Source organism: Centrocercus urophasianus, unplaced genomic scaffold (assembly GCF_019232065.1).
Source record: "Centrocercus urophasianus isolate 14NV4802_14NV808 unplaced genomic scaffold, USGS_Curo_1.0 seq_5, whole genome shotgun sequence".
Lineage (NCBI taxonomy): Eukaryota > Metazoa > Chordata > Aves > Galliformes > Phasianidae > Centrocercus > Centrocercus urophasianus.
The window spans coordinates 6,505,365-6,521,210 of NW_024885088.1; the positions used below are offsets into that span (position 1 = coordinate 6,505,365).

Sequence of the window (15,846 nt, forward strand, 5' to 3'; positions counted from 1 at the left end):
TCCTTTCTATTTAGTAACCATAGTGGATTTCTATTCTGAAAACTCATACGCTCTTCCTCTGAGCCCTGTAAACTCTGAGCATCTACATTATTTTGTAGGAGCCCCATAGCTTAAAATGTGTTATGAAGAACCACTGCCTGTTTGTTTGTTTTGGAACTTCCTCCTCCTAGTTATAGATGAAAGAATGCATTATCGAATCTGACAACGGAGCTGGTAAAGGATTATTGAGATTATATTTTGAAATGTGAGTAATTCTGGGAAGATGTTAGCTTAGTGGGGTAGATCAACATAATTTAGTAGTCCAGGATAGGGTAGCCTTGTAAATGAGGTAACTACTAACCCAAAAGGTCTGCGCTCCAAGGGAGTTTATGTCATAGCTGCCATATCAGTTCTAAGCATGGGCATGTTTGGTAACAGCAGAAAATCTCATGATAGGTGCTAGTTTAAGAAAGCATTTAAGCATATTTAATTCTACTGCCATGTTTCAGACTAAGCAAGTACTGGCGTAGTTTACATTGTTTGCATTTTATTCTTGAGGTATTTTGTATTTATAAAATGTAATTGTGCTGGAACACGTATGTTAAAATCACATCTACCTACTTGCTTGATGAACACCACGTACTTTGGACTTTGCTGTCGTTTGATATGTATTAGATTTCCTTCATTCCTACCTCCTAAACAACTGGAATCTCACTGAGATCACTAAGTTCAGTAATTTCCAGCTCTCCAACAGATGAGATCTAACCAGGAGTGAGAAGGGAGAATTGAAGAGGAAAGGTGCATTAAAAAACCTTGGCATTAAAAAATATAGCAAGGTCAGGAGTCATTGGTTTGTTACATATTGAGACACAAGATCTGTCTGAAATGTGTTAACAAATGCTCAAATAGTACTTAAAGAGACAAAGATCCAAAAGACTGTAAAGTTGTCAATATTTCTACTTTCTAAGAGATTGTTGGTATGGTTTCTTTCCCGCTAGAGCAGATTGGTGGATAAATAAGGATGTTGCCAAAAGTTGCAAGCCGTGTTTAAGATTAAACTGTCCTTAAGCTTTTTGGGGTGAAAATTGTATAATATGAGTTCCTTGTGGTCTCTGTCCATCAACAAGCTCTTGGATTATGGATGAGAAGACAGAGCAGGTTCATCTGTCCTTTGGAATGGGCATAGTGCAGAGCTGAAAATGAGAAAATGCTGTCTGCCTGAGCTGCTCTTTTTCTGAGACAGTCACCCCTTTGTAGCATCTTCTGTAGCATCTAAAATAAAAAGCACATCTACTTGCTGTGCTTTTGTAAGACATTAAGAGCCTCAAATGGAAAGCAGTGTAAAGAGCAAAGTATTAAAATTACTGTTTACATATGCAGTTTGGCAGACTGCTAAGATTTCTTATGCAAAACCAAACGACCGGCCAGACGTACTTAGAAAAGTGTGACATTGAAAGACTATTATGTTCGGTTGCCTGTGGGAGTTCCTCTTTACCAGCTTTCATTCTGAGGTTTTTTAATGCAAACAGACTTTGAAAGTCTTAGTCCACTGAAACTTAACTTAAATGTTGAATCTTCTTTTTGGCAAATTATTAAACTAAATAAAATATGTGACATTATGTTTTATAACAGTGGTGATCTTAAATGAGACATAGTAGAGTTCTGGGTTGACACTCAAACTATGTGTAGTTCAGTATTTGATCATATACATCCTAAATTCCTTTTATGCAATCATAAAGGTTGGGAGAATACTTTTTTATATGTATTTTCACATGACACACTGAGGCACTGAAAGATAAGGATCAGAGTGTCAAAAATTTTAAAATACTATATTAGAACTGAATTGGTGGGTGCCCTCTTTATGATCTGATGTCAGCATTGGACTTCTAGCACTGAAAAATCTGCTTGCAGATTTCCTTAAGTAACACAAAAACTATTTCAGTGCAGGAAGTGAATAGGTATGCTCAGTATTAATCCTGTATTTTAAACAATACAGGTTTCTGGGTTTGTTTGTTTTTTTTGTTAGTATTTTTTAAGGAGACGGGCAGTAAAGGGAAAAGGAGCACCTCAAAAGGAATAAAATGTCATCATAAAGATGAAAAGGAAAAAAGAAATAAGAGAGAAGGTGTAAGAACATGCCATAAACAGTATGCTGCTGGCACTGAAAGATGAAAATCATTAAAAACAAACAAACAAAAAAACAACAACAACAACAAAAAAACCCCATCAAGATGTAAAAAGATACCACAAAAAGCATGACTGTGATATTGGCCAGAAATTGCCAGATTTGTGTAATAAGGAAGGTAACTAATAGCTGTATTTTTTTTTCGAATACTGTAGGAGTTCAGTTTATTTCAAAGTTGAATTGGCAGAATGTTCTTTATTATCAAAATAAATGCAACTTAAGCAAAAAATCTCGAATACAAACTTGTAAAACCTGTGATGTTATACATCTGCTGGTGAGCACTTTGTCTCACGTGTACTCAAGATCTGTACAGATACAACAGAGGTCTCTTAATCCAGAATACCTATGTAATTCTAACCATTTCCTTTCTTGAGGCTGTATGCTGCTTTTCAGGCAGGTTAAAATGGAGTGTTTTTCTTACACTTGGGACTGATATTCAGCTTTTCTTATAATGCCTTACTAAAGGCTTTGTGAAGTTTGCAAATTGGTAGAGTTAAAAACAGCATCTGGAGAGAGGGGCACAAGATGTGTTTGTCAGCCTGATTGGATGTGAAGACAGGGCTCACAGCATGACTTAAAGTCGCTTTAGACCCTTCTTTAGCTAAAAAGGGGGAAAAGGTGTTCAGTTTTCAGAGAATAGCCTGTATTTTATGTACTCAAAATACTGATTGATTTGCTGAGATTACTGACAGACACTGAACAATAGTATGCAGTAATTCTGTTTTCTTTGTGGAGATAATTAAACCACACAACAGCTGTCTAGCAAATGTCAGCACACTCCTACTCTGACCCAGCAGAACAGAGGCAAGGCAGAAGTGATCTGACCAAAAGACCACAGTTACTGAATGGCATGACTGGGGTGAGAAATAACCTTACCAACTCTGATAAAGTCACATTTGTTACCACTGACAAGTGTACATTTATGGAGGTTATACTTTTATTCAGTGTATTGTGCAGATGCAAAGGAGAAAGTCGTATGTCTGGAGAAAAGCAATATGGTTGTGCTAAGCTGTACAAGCACATAATAAGAGGTAATCCTCACGTCAGCACTGCTCAGTCTAACTGTATAAAAGAGACAGAAATCTCCTGAAAATTTGGTTTAAACCATAGCACAAAGTAAGCTGTATCCAAAATAAGAGAGATTTAAGTACGTCTGATGATTTTTCTTGAATCAAGACCATACATTAGCTGAAGAGGACACAGTCACAGGTGTACTCTAATACCATTTCTGAAAATGTAGTGTACAATCGTTATTCCACAAAATGACAGCAGTGTTTAGGTTAGAAGTTGAAGCTTACTAAAACCGCATATGGTTTGTACAGTATCATCCTCCTCTATAAATAAATAGTGTATAACCTTAGTGCTCTGCAGGCCTAGTAAAGACCCTGGCAGGACATCACACAGCCTCTTAATATAACTCCCCAGCTATTTGTGGAACTCTGCCTTGGTGTCACTGAGAAACAAAGTTGGAGGTGACAGTTCAGATTTTGCATCCTCCTTCCGGAGAGCCATTTCAGTCATGCAGCCAATTGTGTCTCTTACTGTGCATTTATAGCTTAAGGAATCACTGGCAAATGAAAATAGTCCTGGGCACAGCGGAGATGGACAGAGGTTGAAGGCAAAGGTACAGCTCCATATTTACTTTAAGTTACTGAAATTGAGTGTCTGTTTACTAGGTTTCTGTTTCAGTGAAAACGGTTGAGGGAATAAATGTTAGCATGATACAGTTCAGAGAAGATACAGTTTAGAATGTTAAAACATTTAAGTGAACTGCCAAATATCGAAGGAGCTATTATATTAAAATGGCATATTAAAACAAAATACAAATATTCTCTTCCCTCCTTTTTATCAGTCTCTGTCACTTTGATGATTGAAAATATTTTTTGCTTATTTTCCAATTGCTGATCCTTTTCTGCGTAGATAAATGAGCTTATAAGTCTAATGAATTTTAACTTCTAAAACTTAAACTTTTTTCTCCTCAGATAACTAAAATAAAAATGTGTAAAATGCACATAGCAGAACTGTTTTCAGGTGCTCCGTCTATGCTATGGTATTCAGGAGCTAGCATGTTACAATCAGAAGAAAACATGCATTTAACTACAGAAATGCTTTCTTATGTCTTTTTGTTTGCCAGGGCTCAGGTAAGCTTTTCAACCTGAGACTATGAGGCCACCAAGCCTGGCGCATGCCAGTTGATCAGCTTTTGTTTAAAGGAGTAGTTTTGTAAATTCCTCAGTTTGTTGCCTCCTTCCACAGAAGGAATGGATGCTGAGATCTTCCCAGGTCTCTAGAAAGGCCGGATTTCTGTGTGGTGTGTGTGAAGTTGTTCTCTGAGCCACCTGCCATAGCTCATTTCTGTATGCATCCTACTTGGGCCACTAATCATGAATTGAGGACAGCAGATCTCCCACCAGCCATGCTTTAGGCAGAGTGTTGGTGTCTGTGGCCTTCAAGAAGAACAGAGGCCAAGAGGCTGACATATAGACCAACAGGTAGGCAAGCACAGCTCATCCGTCTGGGCAGTGGAACTGGAAAATGGGTTTGGGCAACAGATGCATTTGTTGCAAAGACACATAGATTTTTCTGTTGACTAGGATTTGGTATCTTTTTGGTGACTGGTCGGGGTAAACCTCACTGAGATGTGGAGGACCCATTCAAATGTGTGAATTTTTTCATACATCTAAACTTTTCAGGTTATTCCTGTGTGCTGTTAGTGGTGAACAGTGCAGAGTTTGTTGAATTTATCCCACGCATTGTACTTTTTCAAGACAGCAGTATAGTTTAGGAGAATTTAAGTACAGGTGAGAATGCAAGTTTGATTTGTATCATGCTATTCCAGTGACACGTGCTGGAATGAGCTAGAATGCATATGATAAAGCAGCCACTGAACTCAGTGTAATGTTCTGAAAAATATAATAATATTTCAGGCTAAAGCAGCATGTACCACTAACTAGTAAAAAGCAGAGGGTGATCTTTTTGTAAACTGAATTCTCTCTATTTTTATAGAGAGTTTCTGGGTTTTTTTGTGGTTATACCTGCATTTAGTGAAACGTATTAGTTGATACATCATTAAGTTTACATATGTAATCTAGATCCTTGGAGCTAGATGAATATGTTAGTGCCTAGTGTGTATGCCCAGAGGATTAGTTTTACACTGATTGTACAAACAAAATCAAAACAAAATTTTTTTTCCTTTATACTCCATGATTATTTTGTTGTTTTGCTGTTGAATTAATGAATGTTCAGTGTAAAAATTACAACAGAAGTATTAGATGCTACTGAAAGGGAAACTCCAGAGTGTTTTATAGATAGTTCATTTTTTTTTTTCTTGTTCCTTTGTGATTGTGAAATGCTGTATTATCAGGAAGGTGAGAGAAAATGCTAACGGCAGCTCTTGCAACCAGGACACAGACTCATTTTAGTCGCTGGTCTTTGTGCAGATGCCTGCTCTTGAATTCACTCCCTTTCTGTTTGGTGTTACAAATGGTTTGCAGTGCTTTCAGAGTTCCAGAATATATGGCCTCAGTTACATGGGTATATTCTGTGAGAATTAATAGTGCCAGTGGAACTCAGAGTTGATAAATGCTACTATTACTGTACAGTTACATATTAAATGTTACCTGCATTACCCTCTCAGGCCAATACACTGCACTCCCAGGGAAGAAACACATAACACGACGTGAAGAAAATGAGAACATATTTAAATAGGATGTCTCCTGGATGGTCTAGGGAGAGATTAAACGGGATTTCAGCTTAAGTCTTGTGTAGGTAGGTATGCCTGTGAAGAATTAACAAAATGGGAGACGTAAAGGGATTTGCTTAGCTTGCCATTTTTCCTCCAGCTGGTAGAATCTGGTATATCATTTCTAATACAACACTGAATATTGTTCTCTGTTTTAGTTTTCTTTTAGTTTCTTTGAGAAAATAATTCCAAGCCTTGCTTTCTTTTCCTGTTGCTGTTTCTTTCAAACAGTGCCTAACTAGTTGACTTACGAGAGGAAAAAGTACTTTGAAATACAGTGCATAAATAAACAAGAGTAGTAAGGCTTTTTATGTGTTTTCTCCCTGCTAATTTCTTCTGGTGATTATTTATAACTGTATGAAAGCAGTATCTATCTGCATGAGTACGGGAAGACACACCTGATTTAGTTGTGCATATGAAGAAAGCGAAATATACAGAATATTTCTCTTTTTAATTTCTGATTGAAATCCACTGTGCGTTGTTGTTCTCCTGTTAGTAATGCACAGACAAAAGAGCAGGCTGTCAGCAACAACATTTCCTTAATTTGTATTTCAGAGGGTAAACATGTAAAACACATATTTTATGGATGTGTATGTGCACAGATGAGTTTACATTGGTTGTCATGTGTAGTGATATAGTAAAGCTCCTGATAGAGTGAAGCAAAGGGAAATCCCAACAGTATTACAATGCGTAGGTTGTGTTTACAACTGAAGTAAACCTTTAATATGTGAAATGAGCACTTGTTGTTTGTAGGCACACAAAATACAGTGTGAGCACTGTCACCATCATTTCTAGGGAAAGCAAGGAGTTGTAATTAAGAGGCTGTAGGACCCATGGCATGTGAAGGAGGTAACCAGGGCACAGCTGGCTTTGAGTGTTGGGTTAAAAGGCAGGACATTCTCTGTATGAAGGATTAGGCTCACACCGAATTCTCATTACTGGTGGAATAAAACTTCTTTGTTTATAGAAACAAAGCAGTTTGAGTTGATGGGCTTGATGGTGGAAGCCAAGTATTGATTATCTTTTTCTAATTTGTTATTTATAATTTAGAAAGTTGTTGTTTATTTTACTCTACGTTATCTTTCAAAAATACTATTCATAAAAGATAATTGAGCAATGTCTGGAATATGGATTTACAGAATTTTTTGTCCATCATAGGAAAAAAAATATATGAAGAAAAGAAAATGGATTCCATTTTGGCCTGTTCAACCTGATGTATGTTTTAGAAAATAGTCCGTTCTCAGGAGCTCAGTTTGTACTGATAATCATAAAAATGATTTTGAGGAGGGAAAGAATGTGTCAGAAGCACTTTCTGGAAAATGTAATTAGCAAGACTAAATACCACTTCTGCCTTAAAAATCAAATCATAGCAAAGCACCCTGCAGAGAGAACTGTTCCTTAACAACTGCCAGAGTCCAGCCAAGGAATATACAGATGTGTGTCTGAATGGGGAGAGACGTTGTTGAATTCACACATATCTTCATTGTGTGAATAACGTTTTTTTAATTTCATGTGTGTGTTCTCAGTGCACTGCTTTGAGAAATAAAAAATGTTTTGCCAATTCAGTACTTGCAACAGAAAGTACTTAGTAAAACGTGTAATAAATTGCGTCTTAGAACTCAGGATCCTGATACACTTCCTTTGACTTGAAAGACAAGGTGAGGCTAATTGTGAATTACTTGAAGCTATTGTGGGCTGCATCAAATTTCTTTTTTAGGTATTTTGGTGAATAACAACAGGAGCTGCTACTTAGGGTATTTTATTAATACTATTTATGTCCTTAGGAGCACAGAAACACGAGAAAAAGAAATATGAGTGGTTGCATTTTGCTGGTGTAGTGTAATTTAAACTTTTTCCTTTAAGACAGCGAGTCCCACCTGATTTTTTTTAATGAGCCGTACCTTTAATGTCCGTAAGGAAAGACCTTAAGGAAAGATTGAAAGAATATAGAATATATGAATAACACAGCAACCTCACTGATGATATGTTAAAAAGCTGTGTTTCCCTAGCAGAAGAGTAATCATGTTATTATTTGAAATTTGAAAGTTGTGAAGTTTTAAAAATAATAAAAACCAAATCAGATTCCATCATGGGTGTGCTTTGCTTCTTAATTAGAAGATGTTTTATCAATGACATTTACATCTTTTTCACTGTTGGTTTCCATTCCACTTCTGCCAGCAGCCTTGTTTTTTTTTTTTTTTTTAACAGCTCTCACAAAGGAAGAATGAGAAAATGCATTTCTGTATAACATTCTGAAGATGTATAAAGTGAGAGTTCAGAAAAAGGAGGATACCATATTTGAACATAAATTAATTCGTAAATTGTTAGATTTTTTTCATTGTAGATATTGGCACTGGGTTATTCCTTGAAGCAAGATTTTTTGTTTGTTTTTCCCAGCACCTTTACAGACCTGAAGATGATGGAAAACACCACTATTGTAGTGTCTCCTTTCTTATCAAGTGTAGTTCCAGTTTCCTGAAACTGAAATTACCTTCACAACAACTTTCTAATAGGGGCAGGTTTATTTTTGCTTGGATGTTTGAAGTAATTACATAAATAGCAAACATTTTTGTCTCTACAATTGGATTTTGCAACTCAGTGATGTATTATTAAATGTGCTGGGCAGTTATGATACAACCTCTGAACAGTTCTGAAAGGGAGTTTGGGATTATTCTTAGTTAACAAGACATAGTGTAGAAGGTAGGTGATTTTTTCCCACCAGCTGATTTACTGCATGGAATGCAACAGAATTTCTTTACTTCAGATACTTGTGCCTGAATCTTCTAGCAGTAAGAAAACAGTTTATGAAAGCCAGAATGTTTAAATTGCATCCTTGTTGCAGAGATCATCAGAATATTTTATTCTTTATATGAAGTCTAATGTGTTTTGGAGAGAAGAGGATTCATGATTTGGTTATCAACACATACAGATTCTTCACTCAGATTCTTCACTCATACAGATTTTATTAAATAGTGGACTGGACAATTAATGTGTCAAGACTGTATAGCATAAGTATTTTGATGCCTTAGCCTGTTGTGTTGCGTGCTCACCCGAATCACACAAAAAACTACAGATTTTTGCTTTTCTTACAGTCCTCTTGTTAGTGTAAAATGCATGAGCTATGCTGTTCTTGAGTACCTTCTTCCACAAGGGAGAGTGTTTGAAATAGTTATAGTGAGAGTCTAGAATTCAGGAATTGACGTTTTTCCAGGTTTTTAAGTAATGAATATTTATATATATATATATATATATTTTTTTTTTTTAATCAGCATATCACTGGAAAAACATCTTACAGGAGAAAAATAAGTGAGATTCTGACTTATGCCTGAATATAACCTGAGCTCTAAATGTTATGGTTAAAAAGCTCTTGTAGATTAGACCTTATCTTAAAATTGCCTTCCATCTTGTATGAAATCAATTATGAGTTGGGATGTTATCTTTAACAGCTCAGTGGAATTTTCAAATATATCACTACTTAAGTTTTACATTTCTTAGGTTTCTGGAGACATGGAGAATAAAAGTGATTGTGAACAAAATTATTTTCTTTCTTTTAGGTTCACTGATAAGATGCAAACCAGAATCTGCCTATTGGTAGTCTTTCCAGATATGATTCAGAGCTAATAAGAGAGACTGAGAAGTACCATGACTCCAAACAGAATCATTTTGGTAAGTCAGTCTCTGAAGTCCACTAAGAGTTGAGAGCATGGTCCTTCACATGAGCAGATCTTTTTTCTGCTCCTTCATAGTTAAAGTATACTTTTAAGAAACATTGCTAAAAACACAAGCCATTTACATTTTGTGCAGTGTTCATGCTGCCAGAAAACTGAAGAATAAAAACCAGCACATTCCTGAAAGATAGTGTAGAATCATAGAATCATTAAGGTTGAAGTCACCACTAGCATCATGCGGTCCAACTGTCAACCCGTCACCATAAACCATGTCACTCAATGCGACATCTGCCCTTTCCTTGAAAACCTCCAGGGATGGTGACTCCTACCTCCCTGGGCAGCCTGTTCCAATACCTCACCACTTTTTGAGAAATTGTTCCTAATATCCAACCTGAACCTCCTCAGACACAGCTTACAGCTGTTACCTCTTGTCCTATCACTAGTCACATGGGAGAAGAGGCCAACTCCCACTTTACTACAATCTTTCAGGTAGTTGTAGAGAGTAATAAGGTCTTCCCTGAGCCTCCTCTTCTCCAGACTGAGCAATCCCAGTTCCCTGAGGTGCTTCTCGTAAGGCTTCTGCTCCAGACCCCGCCAGCTTTGTTGTCCTTCTCTGGTCATACACCAGGGCTTCAACGTCTTGTAGCGAGTGGCCCAAAGCTAAACGCGTTATGCTCAGTACAGTTATACTTAATTAGAACATCCTGCCACATCCTAAACTTCTAGAAAACTTCACAGCACTTCAGCATTGTGTTCTGGTTTTGGTCAAATGACACACAATGCTCTTTGTATCTTTCCACATTCTTTCAGAATTAATTATTTGATGTTTCTGTTACATCTTTTTTGGTAAGCCTACATTCCTCTGCATGTCAGGAAGAATAGTCTTATAGTCAAACTCTTCTGAATAACTTCATCTGCTTTAGGAGTTTCTCATTGCATTCAGAACTTTGTATTGGCTGCTATACAGCAAATTTTAAATAAAGCTGGTTCTACAACAGAAATCTAATAGTTATGTATTCACTATCTAAATATGCTTTACAGGCTTTTGATCTCCTTCCTGAACTCTTAAAGGCTTAATTTTTAATGTGGTAACCATATGGTTTTTAATGCTATTAGTTCTTAAGTGTACTAGTCTCTCATTCTGGCATGCACAGTTCCTTTACACCTCAGGGAAGGTTTGATTGTGTTAATACAGCTAACAGTGTAGCTTGACTATATTAAAGCCTTCTAATGTGTTTAAAAGGGATGGAGAGGTCAAACTTTTTTCCCTTTACACTAGTTCTGATCTGTATTTTTACATACTTACATTAAAGTATATTACATAATATGTACGGGTGATTAAGAGAAAAAACTATGCCACTTTTATGTCCCTGGAAGGTCGGGTGCAAGTATGTATTTTGTATATGAACATGTAGATATCACCTAAAGATAAATTGAGTATAGGTAGGTAGAAGATGCTTGAGTGTGAGTTAGAGAGCCCAGGTCTTTAAGCAAAATAGCTCTATTTAAGAAACATTTGGATAAATTCTTCCTTACTTTTCCTCTGTGCAGAACTCTTACGCACGTATCTACTCACCTCACCCTTTTCCAGAATTTCTCATCATCTCCTGTTTTGATAACTGCTACACTTCATTGGTGTTCTTTACCCACACTGGGCCAAAATAGCAAGTAGAGACTTATGATTAATGATTGCGTCTTATTACTGACTTCTTTGTAAAAGCAGTAAAGAACAGATTATGTCTAGCATTGTACCATTGTTAAGGCATGAGAGTTTCTTCCTACAATTGCTAGCCTTCTGATTTTGTTTTAGTCACAATGTTCCCTACCTCACTCTAGTGGACATTTTGTATCCTGTGAATTGCTGTGCACATGGAGTTCCTTGCCTGTACCTGCTTTATCTGTCTAAGTAGAGCCATGGAAAGCATCTTATGAACCTTAAAATGATGCTGCTTGGCAGTTGGGAGAGTGTACCTGACATACCATAATCTGGGATGCAAGCTGAAGAACAGAGGCTAGCTAAGAAGAGGGATTTCCAAAATATTGATGTATTTCTTGTGGTTCACACGTGAGAAAAAGACATTTGAGAAGTGCATCCAATGCAAATACAGAGCCTGGGTTAGAATTGGAAACATCTGTAATCCCTGTCTCAGTGAGGCACAGCTGTAGTAGCACAGTGAGTACTACTCTGTAGCACAGTGGTAGAGCTGTAGCTCTATTTCTGTAAGGGTACCACTGCAGCAAAATAAATTGGGCAACTCCTGATCTAAGGTATTAGTATTCTATCATGATGCTCTTCTGACAGCCACACATGAACATTACATTACTAGTGCATCAGAAAAAAGGTCATAGTAGCTTAAATAAATAACATTGGTATTTTGCAAATGAGCAATTAAGTTATGAAGCTTATTTTCATATCACTGCTGGCATTGATCCTGCTTTGCATTACTTAACACCTAACACTCCAGAGTTTAACTCCTAACACTAGAATTCTTTTTGTCAAGTATGCAGTGTAGCTTTGTTGTGGTAACATCTGTTGTGACCTCCTAAAGCACGGGCAGAGCTGATAGGTGTAAAGTTCTGCACTTAACTACCATGTAGTTAGCTTGGTTGTCTTCACAGTGTCTCTCTTTGCTCAGTCCCTTCCTCTCTTGCACCATCCCTTCAGCAGCAGTTTCCTTTGATTCCTGGCACAGAAGCGTGGTGTCAGTGCAATTCATGCCCTCTGCAGTAGCTGATTTCTGTCTCGACTGGCTTTTCCAAGACTGTGGAAACATTTGCTACCTTCTTTACCTCCTTATTCATATCTCCGAAGTAGGACACTACATGAGATAATTGGCTTGACCCATTACAGAAGTCACCACAGTGGAGAGTGGTGAGCCTAACCTTTGAAGTGATAGAAATTAGTCGAGAAGTGATAGCGTCCCTTTATGCTGCAGTTTATCAGAAGGGATTCCAGGAGGGAAAAAGTTAAAAAAGAAATCTTGTCAAAATCAGAATTTTTTTTTTTAAATGCATGATTCAGTGTTTACTGTAAAGTTCTTTTTTTTGTTTTACTACAGACCGAACAAGGAAGGAAACAAAACATTTGAGCTCTCTGTGTAAAGGCAGCTACTTTCTCTGTGCCTTTTTCTTTCCTCTGTTTAATTCCCAATACCCTAGAGATACAGTTTCCTCCCTTAGCAGGGACTGTGACCTTAAAAATAGCCAGTTCCAAAATAAACACAGCAAAAAAAACCAAAACAACAAAACACTTCAATTGTTTTACATTTATGGTAAGTACTCAAAACTGTGTCCTTGCTAAAGCTGAAATTCATAAACTTTTGAAGCTTTTGTTTCTCTGAGACTTTTGTTTCTCTGAGAAATCCATTAAAACCTTGGGTGCCATTTGCCAGTGGTTTGTCTCTGTCCTTACCACTGCAGCAGTTTCCAGAGGACACACTTTGACTTTGACTCGGTGCTGGGTGTGCTCACATCACACAGGAAGGGGGTGATCACAAGGCCTCCTCATTGATCACAAGGCCTCTTCTGTATGAGCTTGTCTCATGCTAGTAAGCATCACTGCTGCTCAAGGCCAGCTGGATGACTCTTCAAAAAGAAGCTTGTCCTATCACTTTTGCTTCTATTTTTAAAATTGTTCTCTGTTGCATGAAAGAGGAGGTGGTCCCACCCAGGTTCCCTGTCTGGATTGAGGCTTTGGTAGTCACTCTGTCCAGGCAGACTTCTGGGCTGTCTCATTGCCACCATTTCCTTCACTTCCATCTGCAATTGGACCGGAGTTCACAGTTTATACAAAAGCCTTTTCCAGGGAAGGAACTTACCTCGTGGGGGAAAAAGCCTTTCCCAGCTCCCTTTTGTTAAGAGCTATACTGATCATTCAGGAGCCATCCAGTGGTGTGCAATGATAAGGACAGAAGGACAGGAGAAAGGACTTTGAAGTCCACCAAATAAATCCCCTCTGACAAGCAAGATGAATATTTTCCATGCCTGGACAGTGAGCTGTTGTCCTTATGCTTTTGCATGGATAAGTTAGTCAAGTCTTACGAATGCAGCTCAGTGAGAAGTGTCTTCTATCTTTGTTAAGAAAGGCTGCTGTTTAAAACCAGTGAAAATTTATGAGTAACAAGCTCTTGGATCTTCAAAAACATTTCAAGTAGTACTTGTGCAGACTGTCACAAGATGCGAGCATTCCCTGTGCTTTTCAAGGCCTGAATTCGTAGTGCAGGAGTGAGTTTTCTACCTCTTCCCACATGAATATGCCAAATCAGTGTAGCACAGAAAATATTTGGGCTCTTGAGTACTTTCCTCTGAATATAGTCTTAAATCTTTAATTTAATTAGAAAAAAGTGCTAAAGCATTTTGAAGTCTGAGAGCAAGACTATGAAACTTTTCTGATTAATGCAGACAGCTTGGTTCTTTTAGGTGTAGGAGAAAGAGAAACAGCCAGCAAATGAGCTGGGGGAAGCAGCAAACGAACATTTTGTGTATTTTTCCATCTAAAATGTAATAGTTTCTGAAGGTTTTTTAATCCATCATGTTAGCCTAATCTCCAGGGAGCTCATTTTGAAATTAAATATACCAAAACATTTATGATTTACAAAGAGGGAAAAAATACAAGCCTTAAAAAATATCATGTGTTTGATCTGTTTGTCGCTATGAAAATATTGACAAAAGGCAAAAGAATGGCCTTCATTTAGATTATTATTCTTGGCTTGCTTTAATGCTTTCTTATTAAGGGCAAACTCCCATTTAGATGTGACATTAACTCTTTCACTATTGCAAAGAAATAAGAAACTGAAAATTTGAACATAAAACTCATGAGAGTAGCAATTCTAACCCAAGTAATTTGTACGTGATTCCTACTCAGAAACGTGTGACGTATCAGAAGGAACCTTTGAAAAGTTAAAATTGTATATGGAATAGATTATGCAGTGTGTAGGCTTCAAAATATCTTTAAAACCCAGTCTGCTCTGTAAACTTAGAAACATGGTGTTAATTACACATTCATCAGTGTAGTTAAGAAAATAAGTACTTTATGGGGGGAAAAAAAGGAATATTAAAAATCTTATGTACTCTGAATCTGCAGCTGTACAATAAGGATCTGTCTGCACTGAAGAGATAGTTAACTGGAGACCCAACTTGGCTGTTACTGGTAACTCAACTTCAGTCACCCACAAAGCCCTCTAATTTTGTTGAGTAGTGCTTTTCACTTGAGTCAGCCAGTCCATTGGTTTCAGGAGCCTGATTTGAAGAACAAGTGCTACTGACATTTAAATGGGTAATGCAATAGAGAAGTGGCGAGAGACTTGAAACTTGAGTTAACACAGTGTATCAGCTGCTAATCCAGTCATGCTGTGCCACTAATCAAATCATTCTGGTAGTCCAAGCACAGTTTTTCAGTGGATTCACTGTCGCACAAGTAAGAACTAGGTTGAAGTCTGTGCCAAAAATGTCTTAGCAAAACTTAACCAAACCAAAGTCTAGCTAGCCAGTCTGGGTCCCAGAAGCTGTCTGCATGTTAGCAGTGTGAGGGATCAGTACCTAAGGCAGATAGTACAGTCCCTTTGCACGCACCATGCAGTGGCTATGCTGCTGCTGCTACCCATTCTTGTTAGTTTGAACCCCACTCAGATAACTTAAAACTCATTAAGGTTAGAAGGAGAATGATAACCTAGCTCTGCATTAGTAATGCTATGCCTAATGTTGCAGGGAGGCAAAGTTGAAGTTTAAGCTATCTGTTGTTGCTTTACAGAGAGACAGATACAGATGTTATGCTGCCATCCCAAAATTTCTGAAAGAAATTGCTAATTTGAAATATTTATTCAGTTGAATTCCCACTGAACTAACATTAATAAGAAAACTGTGTTGTTATCACTTCAGTGTACGAAGAAGCCTGTTGGCCAGAATGTCATATGAACAGGAATGTCTGCTGGGATATTTAATTTCATCTCCCTTGACAATGTGTAGTTGTTCTCTTTTATACGTTCTCTATTAACTGTTAGTGAGCTGTGTAACCTTGTAGAATACGAAGCAGTCTCTCCAGGCCAGCACAAAGCACACAGAAGTCCATATCTGAAGAACATGCGTACAGAATTTATACAGTTAGCATTTCACTCCAATGAACCGAGGTGTTCACAATTTCCTTCTCATAATTTCCCACCAGTTGTTTTTTTTTTCTTCACTGACCTATATTCTTTCTTGTCTCTACAACTGCGAGTAATCTTTAGGACTGTTTCTTATCTTACAAAAATCTCTTCCTGCAAAGACACATCTCC

The 15,846-nt window shown here is 37.5% G+C and overlaps 1 long non-coding RNA gene across 8 annotated transcripts in view; it reads left to right on the forward strand.

Moving 5' to 3' along the window:
- LOC122169106 overlaps positions 1-15,846 on the forward strand; it is a 117,256-nt gene that overhangs the window by 68,751 nt on the left and 32,659 nt on the right. For all 8 annotated transcript variants that reach the window (XR_006171473.1, XR_006171479.1, XR_006171475.1 and 5 more), the window contains one exon: positions 9,461-9,572. This is a non-coding gene — a long non-coding RNA (uncharacterized LOC122169106). The remainder of the gene's footprint in view (positions 1-9,460; positions 9,573-15,846) is intronic.